Source organism: Dendrobates tinctorius, unplaced genomic scaffold, assembly GCF_039654945.1.
Source record: "Dendrobates tinctorius isolate UK_male_01 unplaced genomic scaffold, ASM3965494v1 ptg000081l, whole genome shotgun sequence".
NCBI lineage: Eukaryota > Metazoa > Chordata > Amphibia > Anura > Dendrobatidae > Dendrobates > Dendrobates tinctorius.
Window position 1 is genome coordinate 19,049,450 of NW_027361749.1, and position 16,010 is coordinate 19,065,459.

A 16,010-nucleotide genomic window follows, 5' to 3' on the forward strand; every position below is an offset into this window, starting at 1 on the left:
AACTGTCTAAAAGTCTTGTCAGAGCAAATATCCGCAGGCTATCAGCAGATCAACTCCAGCATTCTGGAGGTGAAGACACTTCTGCAAACCATGCATTCAGAAGCAAGATCTTCGCCAAACCACACCTTTTTCAGGTCTGTTGTGGAGCGCATGGAAACGCTCTCTCCTGCCCAGCAGATGCATGTAATGCATTCATGCCACGCTGCTCTCCAGCAAGTTACCTCCCAACCTCCTCCTCCTCCCACCACAGTAGTTCCTCCACCTGCACCCCCTCCAGCCACTTTCCATCCTCCCCCTCCTATTACATCTACACCCCCTCCAGCCACTTTCCATCCTCCCCCTCCTATTACATCTACACCCCCTCCAGCCACTTTCCATCCTCCCCCTCCTATTACATACCATCCACCTCCAGCCACTTTCCATCCTCCCCCTCCTATTACATACCATCCACCTCCCCAGCACCATCCACCTCCCCAGCACCATCCACCTCCCCAGCACCATCCACCTCCCCAGCACCAGCATCCTCCCCAGCACCAGCAACCTCCCCAGCACCAGCAACCTCACCAGTACCAGCAACCTCCACAGTACCTGCAAACTCCCCAGTACCAGCAACCTCCCCAGTACCAGACATCTCCCCACTTCCAGCAACCTGCCCCGTACCAGACATCTCCCCACTTCCAGCAACCTGCCCCGTACCAGACATCTCCCCACTTCCAGCAACCTGCCCCGTACCAAACTCCTTCCCCATACAACTTGCCATCAACATCATCTGCTCCTACAGTCCCTGCCCAACCCTCCACTCCACCACCCACCACCTCTTCTGCTTCCCACATGTCCACCCATTCTGTAGTTTTTTCCACACCTTCACCTCTAACTGTTCCTTCCCCACCACGATCCCAGTCCTCTCTCCACACTCCCAGTGTCGAAGTGTCCCGCAGCCCCTACAGCAGTATTTCCACCACACACTACACAGAATTATAATGTGTGTATTTAAATAAAAATGACCAGTTTTATGGTTTCAGTTTTATAGTTTCAAAGTTTTATTAAACAAGTTTATTAAAATTTTAAAAAAGTTTACTAAAAAAAACATTTTTCAAATTTACACTGGTTGTCTGTCATTTCTTTCTGCGGCGAAAAAGGTTAAATACAGGGTATTTAAAAGGTGAAATGGTATTCAAAACTAGGTATATAACTGTGGGTAAATTTTAGCTTTTTGCCACAGTTGTGTTCCTGGTTGTGTTTGAAGCAAAGTATTTCACCTAAAAAGTTGTGTTTATTGTTGGTGACTTCCTAACAATGTACACAACTTTTGTTAAAAGGTGAAATACTTTGCATAAAACACAACCAGGTACACACCTGTGGCCTAAAGCTAAAAATAGAGACCATGACAAGATAGCCAACTTTGGTTGGCAAAGGTATATACTGTTGGTCCAGAAGGTACACAAGTTTGGTTAGGGCACAAATCTTTCACACTCTGTCATCCTGCCAGTGTACTCTGCCTTGAGGTGACATAAAGTATAGTGCAAAATTGTCCCTCATTACTGAAACCGTCACAGAACTTCTAGTGGTAATGTCATGGTAATCTTGCAAGGTGGTTTCTTCAGAGGTGTCCTCAATGGAAATGGGTTCCTTGCAGATAACAAAATTGTGGAGTACCACGCATGCTTTGATCACCTCGTCCACAGTTTCTGTCTTGAGGTTGATCGCAGTCAATAGGACCCGCCATTTGGCTGTCAGAATACCAAAGGTACATTCAACCATTCTTCTTGCTCTTGTGAGGCGGTAATTAAAAATGCGTTTTGGTCTTGTCAATCCTCTGCTAGAGTACGGTTTCAAAAGGTGTTCTGACAGCTGGAAGGCTTCATCCCCTACACAGACAAATGGCATAGGTGGACCAGATGTTTGTGGCAGCGGTCTAGGTGGTGGGAACTGGAAGGTGTTTCCATACAGTTTACGCCCCATGGCAGACAGTTTGAAAACTTGAGAGTCATTGGAGCGGCCATAGGCCCCAATATCAACCGCAATAAATTTGTATTCCGCGTCAGCGATGGCCATGAGGACAATTGAAAAATATTTCTTGTAATTGAAATATTCCGATCCCGATCCAGCTGGCTTTACAATGCGGATATGTTTCCCGTCCACAGCGCCCAAGCAGTTTGGAAACTGACATATCTGTTGAAACTTGTCAGCAATTTCAATCCACCTCTCTGTTGTGGGCTCTGGTAAAAACTCTTCAGCTAAGGAGTCCCACAGTGCACGGCATGTGTACTTCACAATTCCAGATATGGTGGAAATCCCGAGTCTGTACTGGAAATGCAGTGACGAAAGGGATTCTCCAGTTGCAAGAAATCTGTGGGGAATTAAAAAACAATAAATTAGTTTTAAATCACAGCATTACATACCAAAACTGACCTATAACACTTGGAGATACAAATTACCACCAACAAGATTGCAGTGAAAGTGTGCTCTGATGCGATCATATCCAATAAATGTGGCTTACCTTAAAGTCACCATCAGACGCTCTGCGGGTGAAACAGAGAAGCGCCCGGCATCGCTTGCCATCGCTGTAAAAAATAGAATCAAAATAAAAAATATAGTTATTCTCACCTTCCGACGTCCCGTTCAGCATTCCTCTCTCCACTCTCCGGTCCCAGTGATCCTTTGCACGAATGACCGCGAGATGTCACGGTCTCGAGGGATAACAAAGTCTCGCAGTCATTCGTGCAAAGGATCACTGGGACCGGAGCGTGGAGAGAGGCAGGATGGCTGAACAGGACGTCGGAAGGTGAGAATAATAACTCTATTTTTTATTTTTTTTATTATTTTTTACACCTGATCGCTGGTCTCCCGCCTGTCACACACAGCAATGCGTGCTGGCCAGCGGGAGACCAGCAACCAAAGAAATGTCCAGAGGTTTCTTCCAGCGATCAGCGATACCGGCAGGGGGGCCGCTCGCTGATCGCTGTCACACACAGCGATCTCGCTGGTGAGATCGCTGTTACGTCACAAAAGTTGTGACTCAGCAGCGATCTCGCTACCGAGATCGCTTAGTGTGACGGGGCCTTTAGGGTCAGGTGAGTTTGCTGGCTAATCAAGAACAGTGATAATGTTGTTTTTACACCAGGTATTGGCACATTTGGCAGTGTGGACAGGTGCCAAGACCTGCTGGAGAATTAAATTTCCATCTCCAAAAAGCTTGTCAGCAGTGGGAAGCATGAAGTGCTCTAAAATTTCCTGGTAGATGGCTGCGCTGACTTTGGTCTTGATAAAACACATTGGACCTACACCAGCAGATGCCATGGCTCCCCAAACCATCACTGATTGTTGAAAATTCACAATAGACCTAAAGCAGCTTGGATTGTGTGCCTCTTCACTCTTCCTCCAGACTGTGGGGCCTTGATTTCCAAATGAAATGCAAATTTCACTTTCATCTGAAAACAACACCTTGGATAACTGAGCAACAGTCTGGTTCTTTTTCTCCTTGGCACAAGTAAGACGCTCCTGACGTTGTCTATTGGTCATGAGTGGCTTGACACAAGGAATGCGCCATTGTAGCCCATGTCCTGGATACATCTGTGTGTGGTGGCTCATGAAGCTATGACTCCAGCAGCAGTCCACTCATTGTGAATCTCCCCAAAATTTTTGAATGGCCTTTTCTTAACAATCCTTTCAAGGCTGCAGTTATCCTGCTTGTTTGTGCACCTTTTTCTACCACACTTTTTCCTTCCACTCAACTTTCCATTAATATGCTTGGATACAGCACTCTGTGAACAGCTAACTTCTTTAGCAATGACCTTTTGTGACTTACCCACCTTGTGTAGTGTGTCAATGACTGCCTTCTGGACATCTGTCAAGTCAGCAGTCTTCTCCATGATTGTGGAGCCTACTGAAAGAGACAAAGAGACACTTAGGAAGGCTTTGCAGCTATTTATTTGTGAATTATTCTAATTTACTGAGATAATGACTTTTGGGTTTTCATTGGCTGCAAGCCATAATCATCAACATTAACAGAAATAAACACTTGAAATTGATCACTCTGTAATGACTCTATGTAATATGAGTTTCCCTCTTTGTATTGAAGAAACTGAAATAAATTAACTTTTTTATGATATTCTAATTTTGTGAAAATCACCTGTGTGTGTGTGTGTGTGTGTATATATATATATATATATATATATATATATATATATATATATATATAGCCTGTGGACAATTTCTTATATCATGACGTAGGATTATTTATTTTGTTGCCACATCACCATCCACTCCTCCTACAATTGTATGTATATGCATGTATATATAATATTCTTTATAACTTTGTCACTGTTCCTGTGATCTGCGTTCGCTTCTCACCTGGTTGTTGTTCCCACCTCTATCATTTTATTTTCCTGTAACCACTTATAGTCTCTCTGATGGGGCTTCATTTGTCCTACTTACACATGTTGTGGTGATTATTACCTTTTTTCACCTTTGGCTGTCCCTATTGTTAGTTATTATTCATTTCACACGTGTGTACTTACTTTGAATTTCTCTTTCTGGTGTTGAAAAGGTAGAGCTAATACAAGCTTTGTTCATTTTTTATCAGCGTGAACCTGTCAACAGAGCTGCACAACACCTACAAGGCATAGATCTCATGCCAGGTGTCCAGCTTTGAGACCCACTAACCAAAGGGCTTAGAGGGATTAGAGAGTACACTGGTTTTGTCGGCCAGGTATTGCTTGACCATCTTTAAAAACTTGTCTCTACTTGTTAAAAATACCTTGTCATCAGGGCCTGAACACTGGGAGTGTGTCATGAAATTGACCAAGGCCTTTGACAGTGTTCCGCTGACTCTGCTGTACCTGATGTACGTCTCCCTTGCCTCTCCTTAGTTGGACAAGGATGCATGCCCCCTGCCACTAGCGTCTGATGGGAATTTTTTCAAAAATATTTTCCACAGTGACCTTCTGCTATAGCACCATTTTAGTAGACTTCTAGACCTCATGAAAGAGAGATGTAAAATTCTCCTTGTAGCGTGGGTTTAGCGGTTTAGCAGAGTGAGCAGCCAGTACTCTTTTTTGGCCTAGATGAATTTAATGTGAGGGACACGGGAAAGGTAGCAGTACATAAAGTCTGCAATATGTGCCAAGGTCTCTACAGTCAACACTTCCCTGTCTCCACCATGATTACTACTCTCCACCTCCTTCTTCCTCCATCTCTTACTCATTTCCCTCCTCAGCCCATTCACGTAGGAGAGACAGGACAAAGCTTGTGTAGGTATTAGCCTCTTTCTCAGCCTCCACCTCCTCATTGTTATCCAGCTGGCACTAAACAGATGCGATGGGACTGGGTAATATCTCCCTGTCTCTTGTCTTCCTCCATCTCCACCTGGTCCACCTGCAAAGCTTCATGGTTGTCAGCAGCGACTGTTTAAAGGGAATCTGTCACCTATTTTTTGCCCTGTGAGCTGCCGGCACCACCATCATGGGCTTATCTACAGAATTCTGTAATGCTGTAGATAAGCCCCCGATGTAACCTGAAAGATAAGAAAAGCGAGTTAGATTATAGTCACCCGGGGGTCCGGTCCGGTCCGATGGGTGTCGTGGTCCGGTCCGGCGCCTCCCATCTTCTAGCGATGACATCCTCCTTCTTACTTCTGCCGCAGCTCCGGCGCTGGCATACTATGTCTGCTCTATTGAGGGCAGAGCAGAGTACTGCAGTGCGCAGGCGCTGGGAAAGGTCAGAGAGGGCTCTGAGATAGCACATCGGAGATGGAGGATGATCTGGAGGAAGAAAAGGTGCAGGAACTGTTGTAGGAGGTGGAGGAAACCCTGCCATAAATAGGGCTAGCAATCATTGGCCTCAGTAGCACTTATGCCGTGCCAGGGTGGGACTCTGTCCCGGCCTCCAAAATGTTGACCCAGTGTGCCGTCAGGGAAATGTAGGGTCCCTGGCCACAAGTGCTGGTCCGCGTCAGTCGTTAAGTCGACAATTCCAATAACCATGTTGGCAAGGACACGGATAATGTTCCTGGACACATGCTGGTATCAGGCGGGAACGTCACACTGAGAGAAATAGTGGCGGCTGGTGACCGAGTACCGAGGGACCAAATTTGTACACCTATAGCAGGTCAATTTTGTTTTTTATTTCAAACCAAAGACATTTCACACAAGCTAAGTATGACAATAGTCAATTTTTGAACAAGCAAATTTGTACACCTGTAGAAGGCTAATTTTGTTTTTCATTTCAAACCATTGAACTTTCACACAAAACAACTTCTATAGTATATAACAAAAGTCAATTTTTGAATAACCAAATTTGTACACATATAGCAAGCCAATTTTGTTTTTTATTTCAAACCAATGAAATTTCTCACAAACCAAGTTCTAGAGTATATGTGACAATAGACAATTTTCGAACAAGCAAATTTCTGCACCTGTAGCAGGCTAAATTTTGTTTTTATTTCAAACCAACAAAATTTAACACAAACCAAGTTCTATAGTATACGATATGATAGTAGTCAATTTTTGGAACAAAAAAAATTGGTAATCTATACCAGGCCAAGAGGTTTTTAAAAATTTTTACCTACCACAATTTTACACAAAGGACATTAAACTGTATGGATGACTAATTGAATCCAGAAAAAAATGTTCAATTATTTTTTTAGTTTTAGATACCACTGTAATGTAACAATAATTGAATCCAGAAAGAAATGATGAAAGTAAATATTTTGAGAGTCTAGTTGATGTTCTCCTACACTCATAAATGCTTTGCAGAAAGTGCAAAGCCAGGAAAATATTATAAGAGTAATACAATAATCCTCTTCAGTTGTCCGCTTCTTCTCCTTCGGGAGTCTGGGGGAACTTCCTCCACCTGCTTCCTGGAGCCCGATTCCCGGGTGCCTTGGCTGTAAGTGACCCGGCTTCGGGTAGTGCTAGACTCCCTGACATGTAGAAATTGCTGACAGCCCACTGTATCACCTGCACCATCACTTGCTCCCGCATAAGATGTGGGAAACTATAAGGACAGTCCAATCTCTTGGGGGTTATAGCCTTGTCTCATGCTGCCTGGAGGAGCCTATCCCAGGCCCATTCATTTCTCAAGAAAGGTTCATTCTGCTTCCTTCTCGGTTTAGTACCACTGCATACCAGTAATGCTGCCCCTCCATTTTGAGCAATGTGACCCTGGTTCCAGCCGTCAGCTCTTGCAGCCTTTGAGGTAAATGTTCCGTCTCTACTACCCTCTGATTGAACGAGATGTGATGACTGGTCCCAAACTCTTCTATGGACCCCATCTCCTCTGCCAGTCATTCGCGATGACCTCCCCCCGGGATGCCACCTATTAGTACCTTCTGTCTTAGGTAGTCTAGCGGGATTCTGCTATCTTTATCATCCACTAAGCACGTAATACTCTATGGATGACTAATTGAAACCAGAAATATTTTTCAACTCTTTTTAAGAGTGTTATATACCACCGAAATGTAATAGAAAGCACCTAATACTCTTTAGATGACTAATTGAATCCAGAACTACTTTTCATAGCTTTTTAGGCGTGTTATATGCCACCAAAATGTAACAGAAAACACGTAAAACTCTATGGATAACTAATTAAATCTAGAATTACTTTTCAACGCTTTTTTGGAATGTTATATACCACCGAAATGTAACAGAAAGCATGCACTACTCTATGAATGACTAATTGAATCTAAAAATATTTTTTCACTGCTTTTTTGTGATGTTATATTCCATCGAAAAGTAGCAAAAAGCACTTATTTTCATTGATTTTAATGGTACTGTACACCGCAGCAAAAACTGCTGTGGATCCGCAGCAGAATCCGCAGCGTGTGCCAACACCCTTATATACCACCGAAATGTAACAGAAAGTACCTAATACTCTATGGATGATTAATGTTAAACTGTATAGATGACTAAATCCAGAAAAAAAATTTGGAACTTAAAAATTTTGAAAGTGTAGTTGATGTACTTGTACACTCATAAAGGCTTAGCAGAAAGTGCAAAGCCAGGAAAAAAATTATAAGGAGGGTAATCCATAGAACCCTGAAAAGCAACAACTGGCGGGCATTATTTAAATTTTTTTAAAGTGTAGTTGCACAAACTGCACAACCAGGACAAAATTACAAGGAGAGTCATCCATACCACCTTGAAGGCAAAAACTGGAGTGCTTGGTTCAAATATTGAACATTAGAAACACTTTATGTGCTTCTATCTGGTTGTGTGGGCTAATAGAGGCTTTGTTCTTTTTTATCACAGTGAGCCTGTCAGTATTCTTTGTTGACAGGTGAATTAGTTTACATAGTTCCTGTCGGCTAACAAAGCATGTTCTCAGAAATGTCCTCCGTAGTCCCTCCACTTGTATGATAGCTCTCAGTAGCCTGTCTTCTTTAATGATGGGCCCCAGTAGCCCCTCCACTTGTATAATGTACTTTTGTAGCCCCTCTACTTGTATGATGGACTTCTGTAGCCCCTCTACTTGTATGATGTACCCCAGTAGCCACTCTACTTGTATGATGGACCCCAGTAGCGCCTCCACTTTTATGATGGCCCCCAGTAGCCACTCTACTTGTCTAATGGCCAAAGCAACTTTAATTGTTTATCAAAGAAGTATAATTAGAGTATACCAAAAAGAAAGAAAAAACTACTAGATTCTCCTAACAAAACCACTACCATCACCCAATAATAAATTGCTGAAGTGCAAAATAGAAAAAAACTATATCTGGTCAAATTGCTTTTTAGACAATGCACAATGTCATACATTGCAGAATTATGCAACAAGATTGGCTGAGCTGTATTCTAGTGGACCCTATGACAGTTAGCAAAACCAGTATTATTCTTATAAATTATCATACTTAAAATATCATAAACATTTCTTTCCACAGTACCAGGTACAAGTGGGCCCTATAGAAAGCACAGAAAGTTCAAGGGATAATCCTAAATTTACATACAATTGTATATCAAAGGCATTCCCACCCAGAGTGCAAGAGCGCTCTAGGCTCTTATAGAAAATGCGTACTATTCCAGGAATAATGCTAAATGTCAAAAGTCACATTCAATATATACACTCTAGACGTTCACCTGGATCAGCAATTCACCAGACAGTGTAATCCCAGCATGTTAAAGGGAATCAGTCACCCTATTTTTCACCTATCAGCTGCCGGCACCACCATCAGGGGCTTATCTACAGCATTCTGTAATGCTGTAGATAAACCCCCGATGTAACCTGAAAGATAAGAAACAAGAGTTAGATTATACTCACCCTGGCATTCAGTCCGGTCCGATGGGTGTTGCCGTCCCGTCCGGCACCTCCCATCTTCTAACGTTGACATCCTCTTCTTTGCTGCCTGTCATGGCTCCTGCGCAGGCGCACTGCTCTGCCCTGTTGAGGGCAGAGCAGAGTCCTGCAGTGCGCAGGTGCCAGGAGAGGTCCGGCGCCTGAGCACTGCAGTATTCTGCTCTGCCCTCAACAGGGCAGAGCAGTGTGCCTGCACAGAAGCCACGACAGGCAGCAAAGAAGAAGATGTCACCGTTAGAAGAAGGGAGGCGCCGGACCACAACACCCATCGGACCAAGACCGGACCTCCCCCGTGAGTATAAGGTAACTCTTTTTTTCTTATCTTTCAGGTTACATCGGGGGCTTATCTACAGCATTACAGAATGCTGTAGATAAGCCCCTGATGTCGGTGTCGGCAGCTGATAGGCGAAAAATAGGGTGACAGATTCCCTTTAAAGATCCACATTGAGATTTATACATGGTGAAATACAGCAGACCAATTATAATAGGATGATACACTTATCTCTTTATAGATGTTCACAAGCCCATCCAAAAGCCTCTAGAAGCCCCTTCAGTTACAGTCATGGCCAAAAGTATTGACACCCCTGCAATTTTGTCAGATAATACTCAGTTTCTTCCTGAAAATGATTGCAAACACAAATTCTTTGGTATTATTATCTTCATTTAATTTGTCTTAAATGAAAAAACACAAAAAGAATTGTCCTAAAGCCAAATTGGATATAATTCCACATCAAACATAACAAAGAGGGTGGACAAAAGTATTGGCACTGTTCGAAAAATCATGTGATGCTTCTCTAATTTGTGTAATTAACAGCACCTATAACTTACTTGTGGCACCTAACAGGTGTTGGCAATAACTAAATCACACTTGCAGCCAGTTGACATGGATTAAAGTTGACTCAACCTCTATCCTGTGTCCTTGTGTGTACCACATTGAGCATGGATAAAAGAAAGAAGACCAAAGAACTGTCTGAGGACTTGAGAAACCAAATTCTGAGGAAGCATGAGAAATATCAAGGCTACAAGTCCATCTCCAAAGACCTGAATGTTCCTGTGTCTACCGTGCGCAGTGTCATCAAGAAGTTTAAAGCCCATGGCACTGTGGCTAACCTGTCTAGATGTGGCCAGAAAAGAAAAATTGACAAGAGATTTCAATGCAAGATTGTGCGGATATTGGATAAAGAACCTCCACTAACATCCAAACAAGTTCCTTCTGCCCTGCAGTCCGAGGGTACAACGGTGTCAACCAGTACTATCCGTCGGCATCTGAATGAAAAGGGACTGTATGGTAGGAGACCCAGGAAGACTCCACTTCTTACCCTGAGACATAAAAAAGTCAGGCTGGAGTTTGCCAAAACTTACCTGAAAAAGCCTAAAACATTTTGGAAGAATGTTCTCTGGTCAGATGAGACAAAAGTAGAGCTTTTAGGGCAAAAGCATCAACATAGAGTTTACAGGAGAAAAAAGAGGCATTCAAAGAAAAGTACACGGTCCCTACAGTCAAACATGGCGGAGGTTCCCTGATGTTTTGGGGTTGCTTTGCTGCCTCTGGCACTGGACTGCTTGACCGTGTGCATGGCATTATGAAGTCAGAAGACTACCAACAAATTTTGCAGCATAATTTAGGGCCCAGTGTGAGAAAGCTGGGTCTACCTCAGAGGTCATGGGTCTTCCAGCAGGACAATAACCCAAAATACACTTCAAAAAGCACTAGAAAATGGTTTGAGAGAAAGCACTGGAGACTTCTAAGGTGGCCAGCAATGAGTCCAGACCTGAATCCCCTAGAACACCTGTGGAGAGATCTAAAACTGGCAGTTTGGAGAAGGCACCCTTCAAATATCAGGGACCTGGAGCAGTTTGCCAAAGAAGAATGGTCTAAAATTCCAGCAGAGCATTGTAAGAAACTCATTGATGGTTACCAGAAGCAGTTGGTTGCAGTTATTTTGGCTAAAGGTTGTGCAACCAAGTATTAGGCTGAGGGTGCCAATACTTTTGTCCGGCCCATTTTTGGAGTTTTGTGTGAAATGATCAATGCTTTGCTTTTTGCTTCATTCTCTTTTGTGTTTTTTCATTTAAGACAAATTAAATGAAGATAATAATACCAAAGAATTTGTGTTTGCAATCATTTTCAGGAAGAAACTGAATATTATCTGACAGAATTGCAGGGGTGTCAATACTTTTGGCCATGACTGTATATGATGGTTCCCAGTAGCCCCTCCTCTTGCATAATGGCCACAGTAGCCCCTCCACTTTTACAATGGTCCCCAGTAGCCATTCCACTTTTATGATGGCCCCCAATAGCACCTCCACTTTTATGATGGCCCTAGTGGCCAGCCATTTGTATGATGGACGCCAGTAGCTCCTTTACTTGTATGATACACTCCAGTAACCCCTCCACTTTCTTTATGGCCCCCAGTTGCCCCTTCTCTTTTATGATGGCCCCCAGTAGCCCCTTGTATGATGACCCTCAGTAGCCCCTCCACCTTTATGTTTGTCCCCAGTAACCCCTCCACTTTTATGACGGCCCCCAGTAGCCCCTCCTCTTTTGTGATGGCCCCCAGTAGTCCCCACAAGTTCTATTAAAATAAAAAAAATAATATACGGGTGGATTCTTCAGGACCCCTAAATAGGGGGTATTTAGGGGTCCTGAAGAGTCCACCAGCACACAGCTGCAAGGCAGACCAATGTGGTGGTAGCATTGTGCTAGTGCACACAAATGACATCAGTGTCCTGCCACGGTGACATTACCACGTCGTTCAGCCCGGGACTCATCCTGTGCCTCCCTTCTGTTCTGCAGAATACAGGACTAAAGCAACCTGTGGTCTACAGAATGGGCAGTGGTAGTGCACGTAGATCGTGTCTGCCTGCTCTATTGCAGGACTTAACTATATCGGTGCACCCGTCAATATGGTTAACAGTGGCAGTAGCTCCAGGAGGAACGTCTGAGCGAAGATCCCGGGTCGACCCTACCCTCTGATTCCCCCAGTAGTTACACTACTAGTTGGGAGTATTTCCCATTGAATATGCCAAATCCTGGTTGGTGCAAAGTTGGAAAAAAGCTAAATCCTTATTTTGCATGAATGTATTTGTATAACACCATTTTGTCCTGTTGTTATATGTTGTTTGTTGAAGCAATAACGTTATTATTGCTTTGTTTTACATATTTTCTTATTCCGTAACTAAAGAATAATGAATTCACTATTTCATTCAATACATTTATATTGTACACATTCATCATTATGCACAGCTTAGTAGAATCTTTTTCATGTAATTATGTGAGTGGGTGTTTATTAAAATTGTGGGATGGTAACTGATCACTTTTAAAAAGTTTTATTTTTTCAAGAAGTTGCTTACCTTCGAAATATCATCAAGCAAACTTTATAATTCTCATCTTTAGTCTATAATTACATTTATCTCGCCTACTTCTTTTGTAAGAGCCTTTAAAAAGAGATGGCAATTTCATTCCTCCTCTTAATGCAAGCTAAGATGTGTAACTAGAAGTCTTGTCTACATACTGTATACTTTATAGACATTTATTGTTTTTCTCGTTAAAGTGTACTTATTGCCTTGCACAAAAACTACCTGGTCTGATTGCCCTTAACACTAACAAATACAAACTGTTTTTCGTTCACATAATCTAATTTCTCCACAAAACGTCCTTATTATTATGTTCAGTAATTTGGCATTCACTGAGCAGTTCCTCTTCATCAACATTCTGCCAGCACTATACATACTATAATTTTCTCTTTCACATTTCCAGCATACATTGCACTACTTGCACTCATTAAAAAAAAATCATGTAGTTCATTTTCATCTCTCTAGACTTATACATGTTGTGGATTCCTTGGTAGAAGGGCTCGGAACTAGCACACAGTGTCATGTTACACAGCTTGGCTCTAAAGGATTTCCCCCAAATTACAAGTTATCATAGCCATATCTAAAGCCCCCGTCACACGTAGCAATCTCGCTAGCGAGATCGCTGCTAAGTCACAAGTTTTGTGACGCCACAGCGATCTCACCAGCGAGATCGCTGTGTGTGACAGCGATCAGCGACTGGGCCCCCTGCCGGGTATCGCTGATCGCTGGGGAAATGTCTGGACTTTTTTGGGGTCGCTGGTCTCCCGCTGGCCAGCACGCATTGCTGCGTGTGACAGGCGGGAGACCAGCGATCAGCGAGCAGGAGCTTGTAACCAAGGAAAACGGGTTTCTAAGAGTTGCGCAGCGCCTAGAAACCCGATGTGTACCTTAGTTACCATCGCGCTGATGCAGGGAGCTGGTAACCAAGGTACACATCGGGTTTCTAAGTGCCGCGCACCCCTTAGAAACCCGATGTGTACCTTGGTTACCAGCTCCCTGCATCAGCGTGCTGGTAACTAAGATACACTGCGGGTAACTAAGCGACGTGCGTCGCTTGTTACCCGCGTGTCGCTGATGCTGATCGCTGGTGCTGATTCCTGGTGAAGCTGCCTGTTTGACAGCTCACCAGCGATCATGTAGCGATGCACCAGCAATCCTGACAAGATCATATCATTGTCAGGATCGCTTGTGTGTCGCTATGTGTGATGGGGCCCGAGATAATTTACTGATCACTGGGGGTCCACCTGCTGGGACCCTCACTGATCCCAAAAATGAGGTTCTGTGAAGTTTGGTCTTGAATATAGCAAATATGCACATGCTAAGCCTTTGTTCTATTCACTGTCCATGGAATTGTCGGAGAAAGCTGAATACAAAGTTCTGCTCTTTCTGGCAGTCTTTATTCTGACATAGGTTGGTCCTGCTGCCATGGTATTTTTCATTATCTGGAATTTATATAATGCACTTTATATGCACAGAATGTAAACTTGTATTTTGGCCTCTAAACCACTGGGACATTCTAGGTCTACTATAACAGTTTCAGAATTACTCTACTGTCACTTTCCTAGATAACCAGTTAATCTACTTGTTTGATTATTGCACAAAGAAGTCAAATCAGATGAGGAAACCTATGAAACTAAAGGAGGTTGCATCACAAAAACTGTTCACATGTTCATGTAGTCATATACTCATTTAAGACACCCTAGATCTGCAAGGCAGCAGTAGTAAGTTCCTTATCCAGTTCAAGTCCGGGCCATTTTGCCCCATTCCTGACCAGTTACTAGTTTGTGTTTTTTTCCATAAACATGCTATTAAAAGCTCTAATTTTTTTCTTAAGATATTAAAATAATTTTTTCCACTTTTTTCGTGATATGTTGGGACCTGACATTTGTGTAATTTTGTATTTCTTTTGTTTTCTGATAGCAGGTGAAATTGAAAAGAAAAGGAAATTCATATGCATATCTACTGTATTTTCACATTTTCTGTTTTACTCCAACATAGGAGCACTAAAATGCTTCTTAATGTGCATATATAAGATAGATAGTGATTAGGACTTGCAGTGGATGTTATTTGTTATTATGTTTTATTTTTTCTTGCTTTAAAATGTATTTATATTTTTCATTTATTTTGCATATTTTACCTTTCCATATGGTCATATAAGACCCTAAGGGGCATTTTAAGGTCATATAAGACCCTAAGGGGCATTTTAATATTCAAATACATCATATATTGCTGAAATTCAGCCTCTTGCTTGAACCCAGCAAGCAGCTCCTGCTTACATGATCGCTGCGTCTGAAGGAGGAAGCACCGTCAGCGCTTCCTATACTGTATACAAAGCTCTTGATCAGCATTGTGTACACAGTGATCAGGAATAGGAATGAGTGAATTTTTTCGGAAAGCGATCGCCAAACTTAAATTTGGCACAAATGTGGCACATTTGGATTCGTGATCGGAAACTCGAGCAAAATTTTATAAAAGTCTGTAAAAGTGCGGGAAAATATTTGTGTTGCACAAAAATATTTTCAGCACTTTAGCAACGATAATGGTGGTGTATCATGAGCATTTGGCATGTGTTTGATGAGGGGAGGGGGTTTGCAGAGCTCAGAGGCGCGCCGTTCTTGTAAGCAGTCATTTGTTTTCCTATCTTTATTTGTGCACATTGCGGCTAGCCAATCAGGGTGCAGGAAACACCCACAATGTCCTGACACAGCGGCTTGTGCTGAAATCACATGTCCCTCTCCATATAAATAGCGGACATCTTGTTTTAGCGCCATTTTGACACTGAAACAGCGTAGAGAGGCTGCTCCTGATGCTGGCACTGTTAGCAGCAAGATTTCAGCTAGTTAGTTAGGCGGTTGTATATCAGTCAGATAGTGTAACTAGATAGTGTCCAGTGTGGCTGTAAAATTTACCTTCCGGATTTTTGGGGGGGCCATTACTGAGGTCCACAGACAAAGCTAGCAGGCACATGTCCTACAAGTGTGTTGTGCACTGCTTCTATTGTGCTCCAAGCACAAGTATAGCATTCTATATAATATTTCTTCATTAGCTAAATGTGAAAAAACCTGCTTATCCACATTTTATCTAGTTAGCTAGGTGGTTGTATATCAGTCAGGAACTGTAGGTAGCTAGTGTCCAGTGTGGCTGTTAAATTTACCTTCCAGCACTTTTTTCTTTTTTGGCCATACTGAGGTCCACAAAGATAGCCAGCAGGGCACTGGTTGTGCGCTGCTTCTATTGTGCTGCATACACGAGTATAGCATTCTAATTAATATTTTTTCACTAGTGTGGTGCAGTGACCGCTGTGACAGCTAGGGGGCGCTGTATGGGTCATGCACACAGGCATATCCATTGTGGTAATGGATATA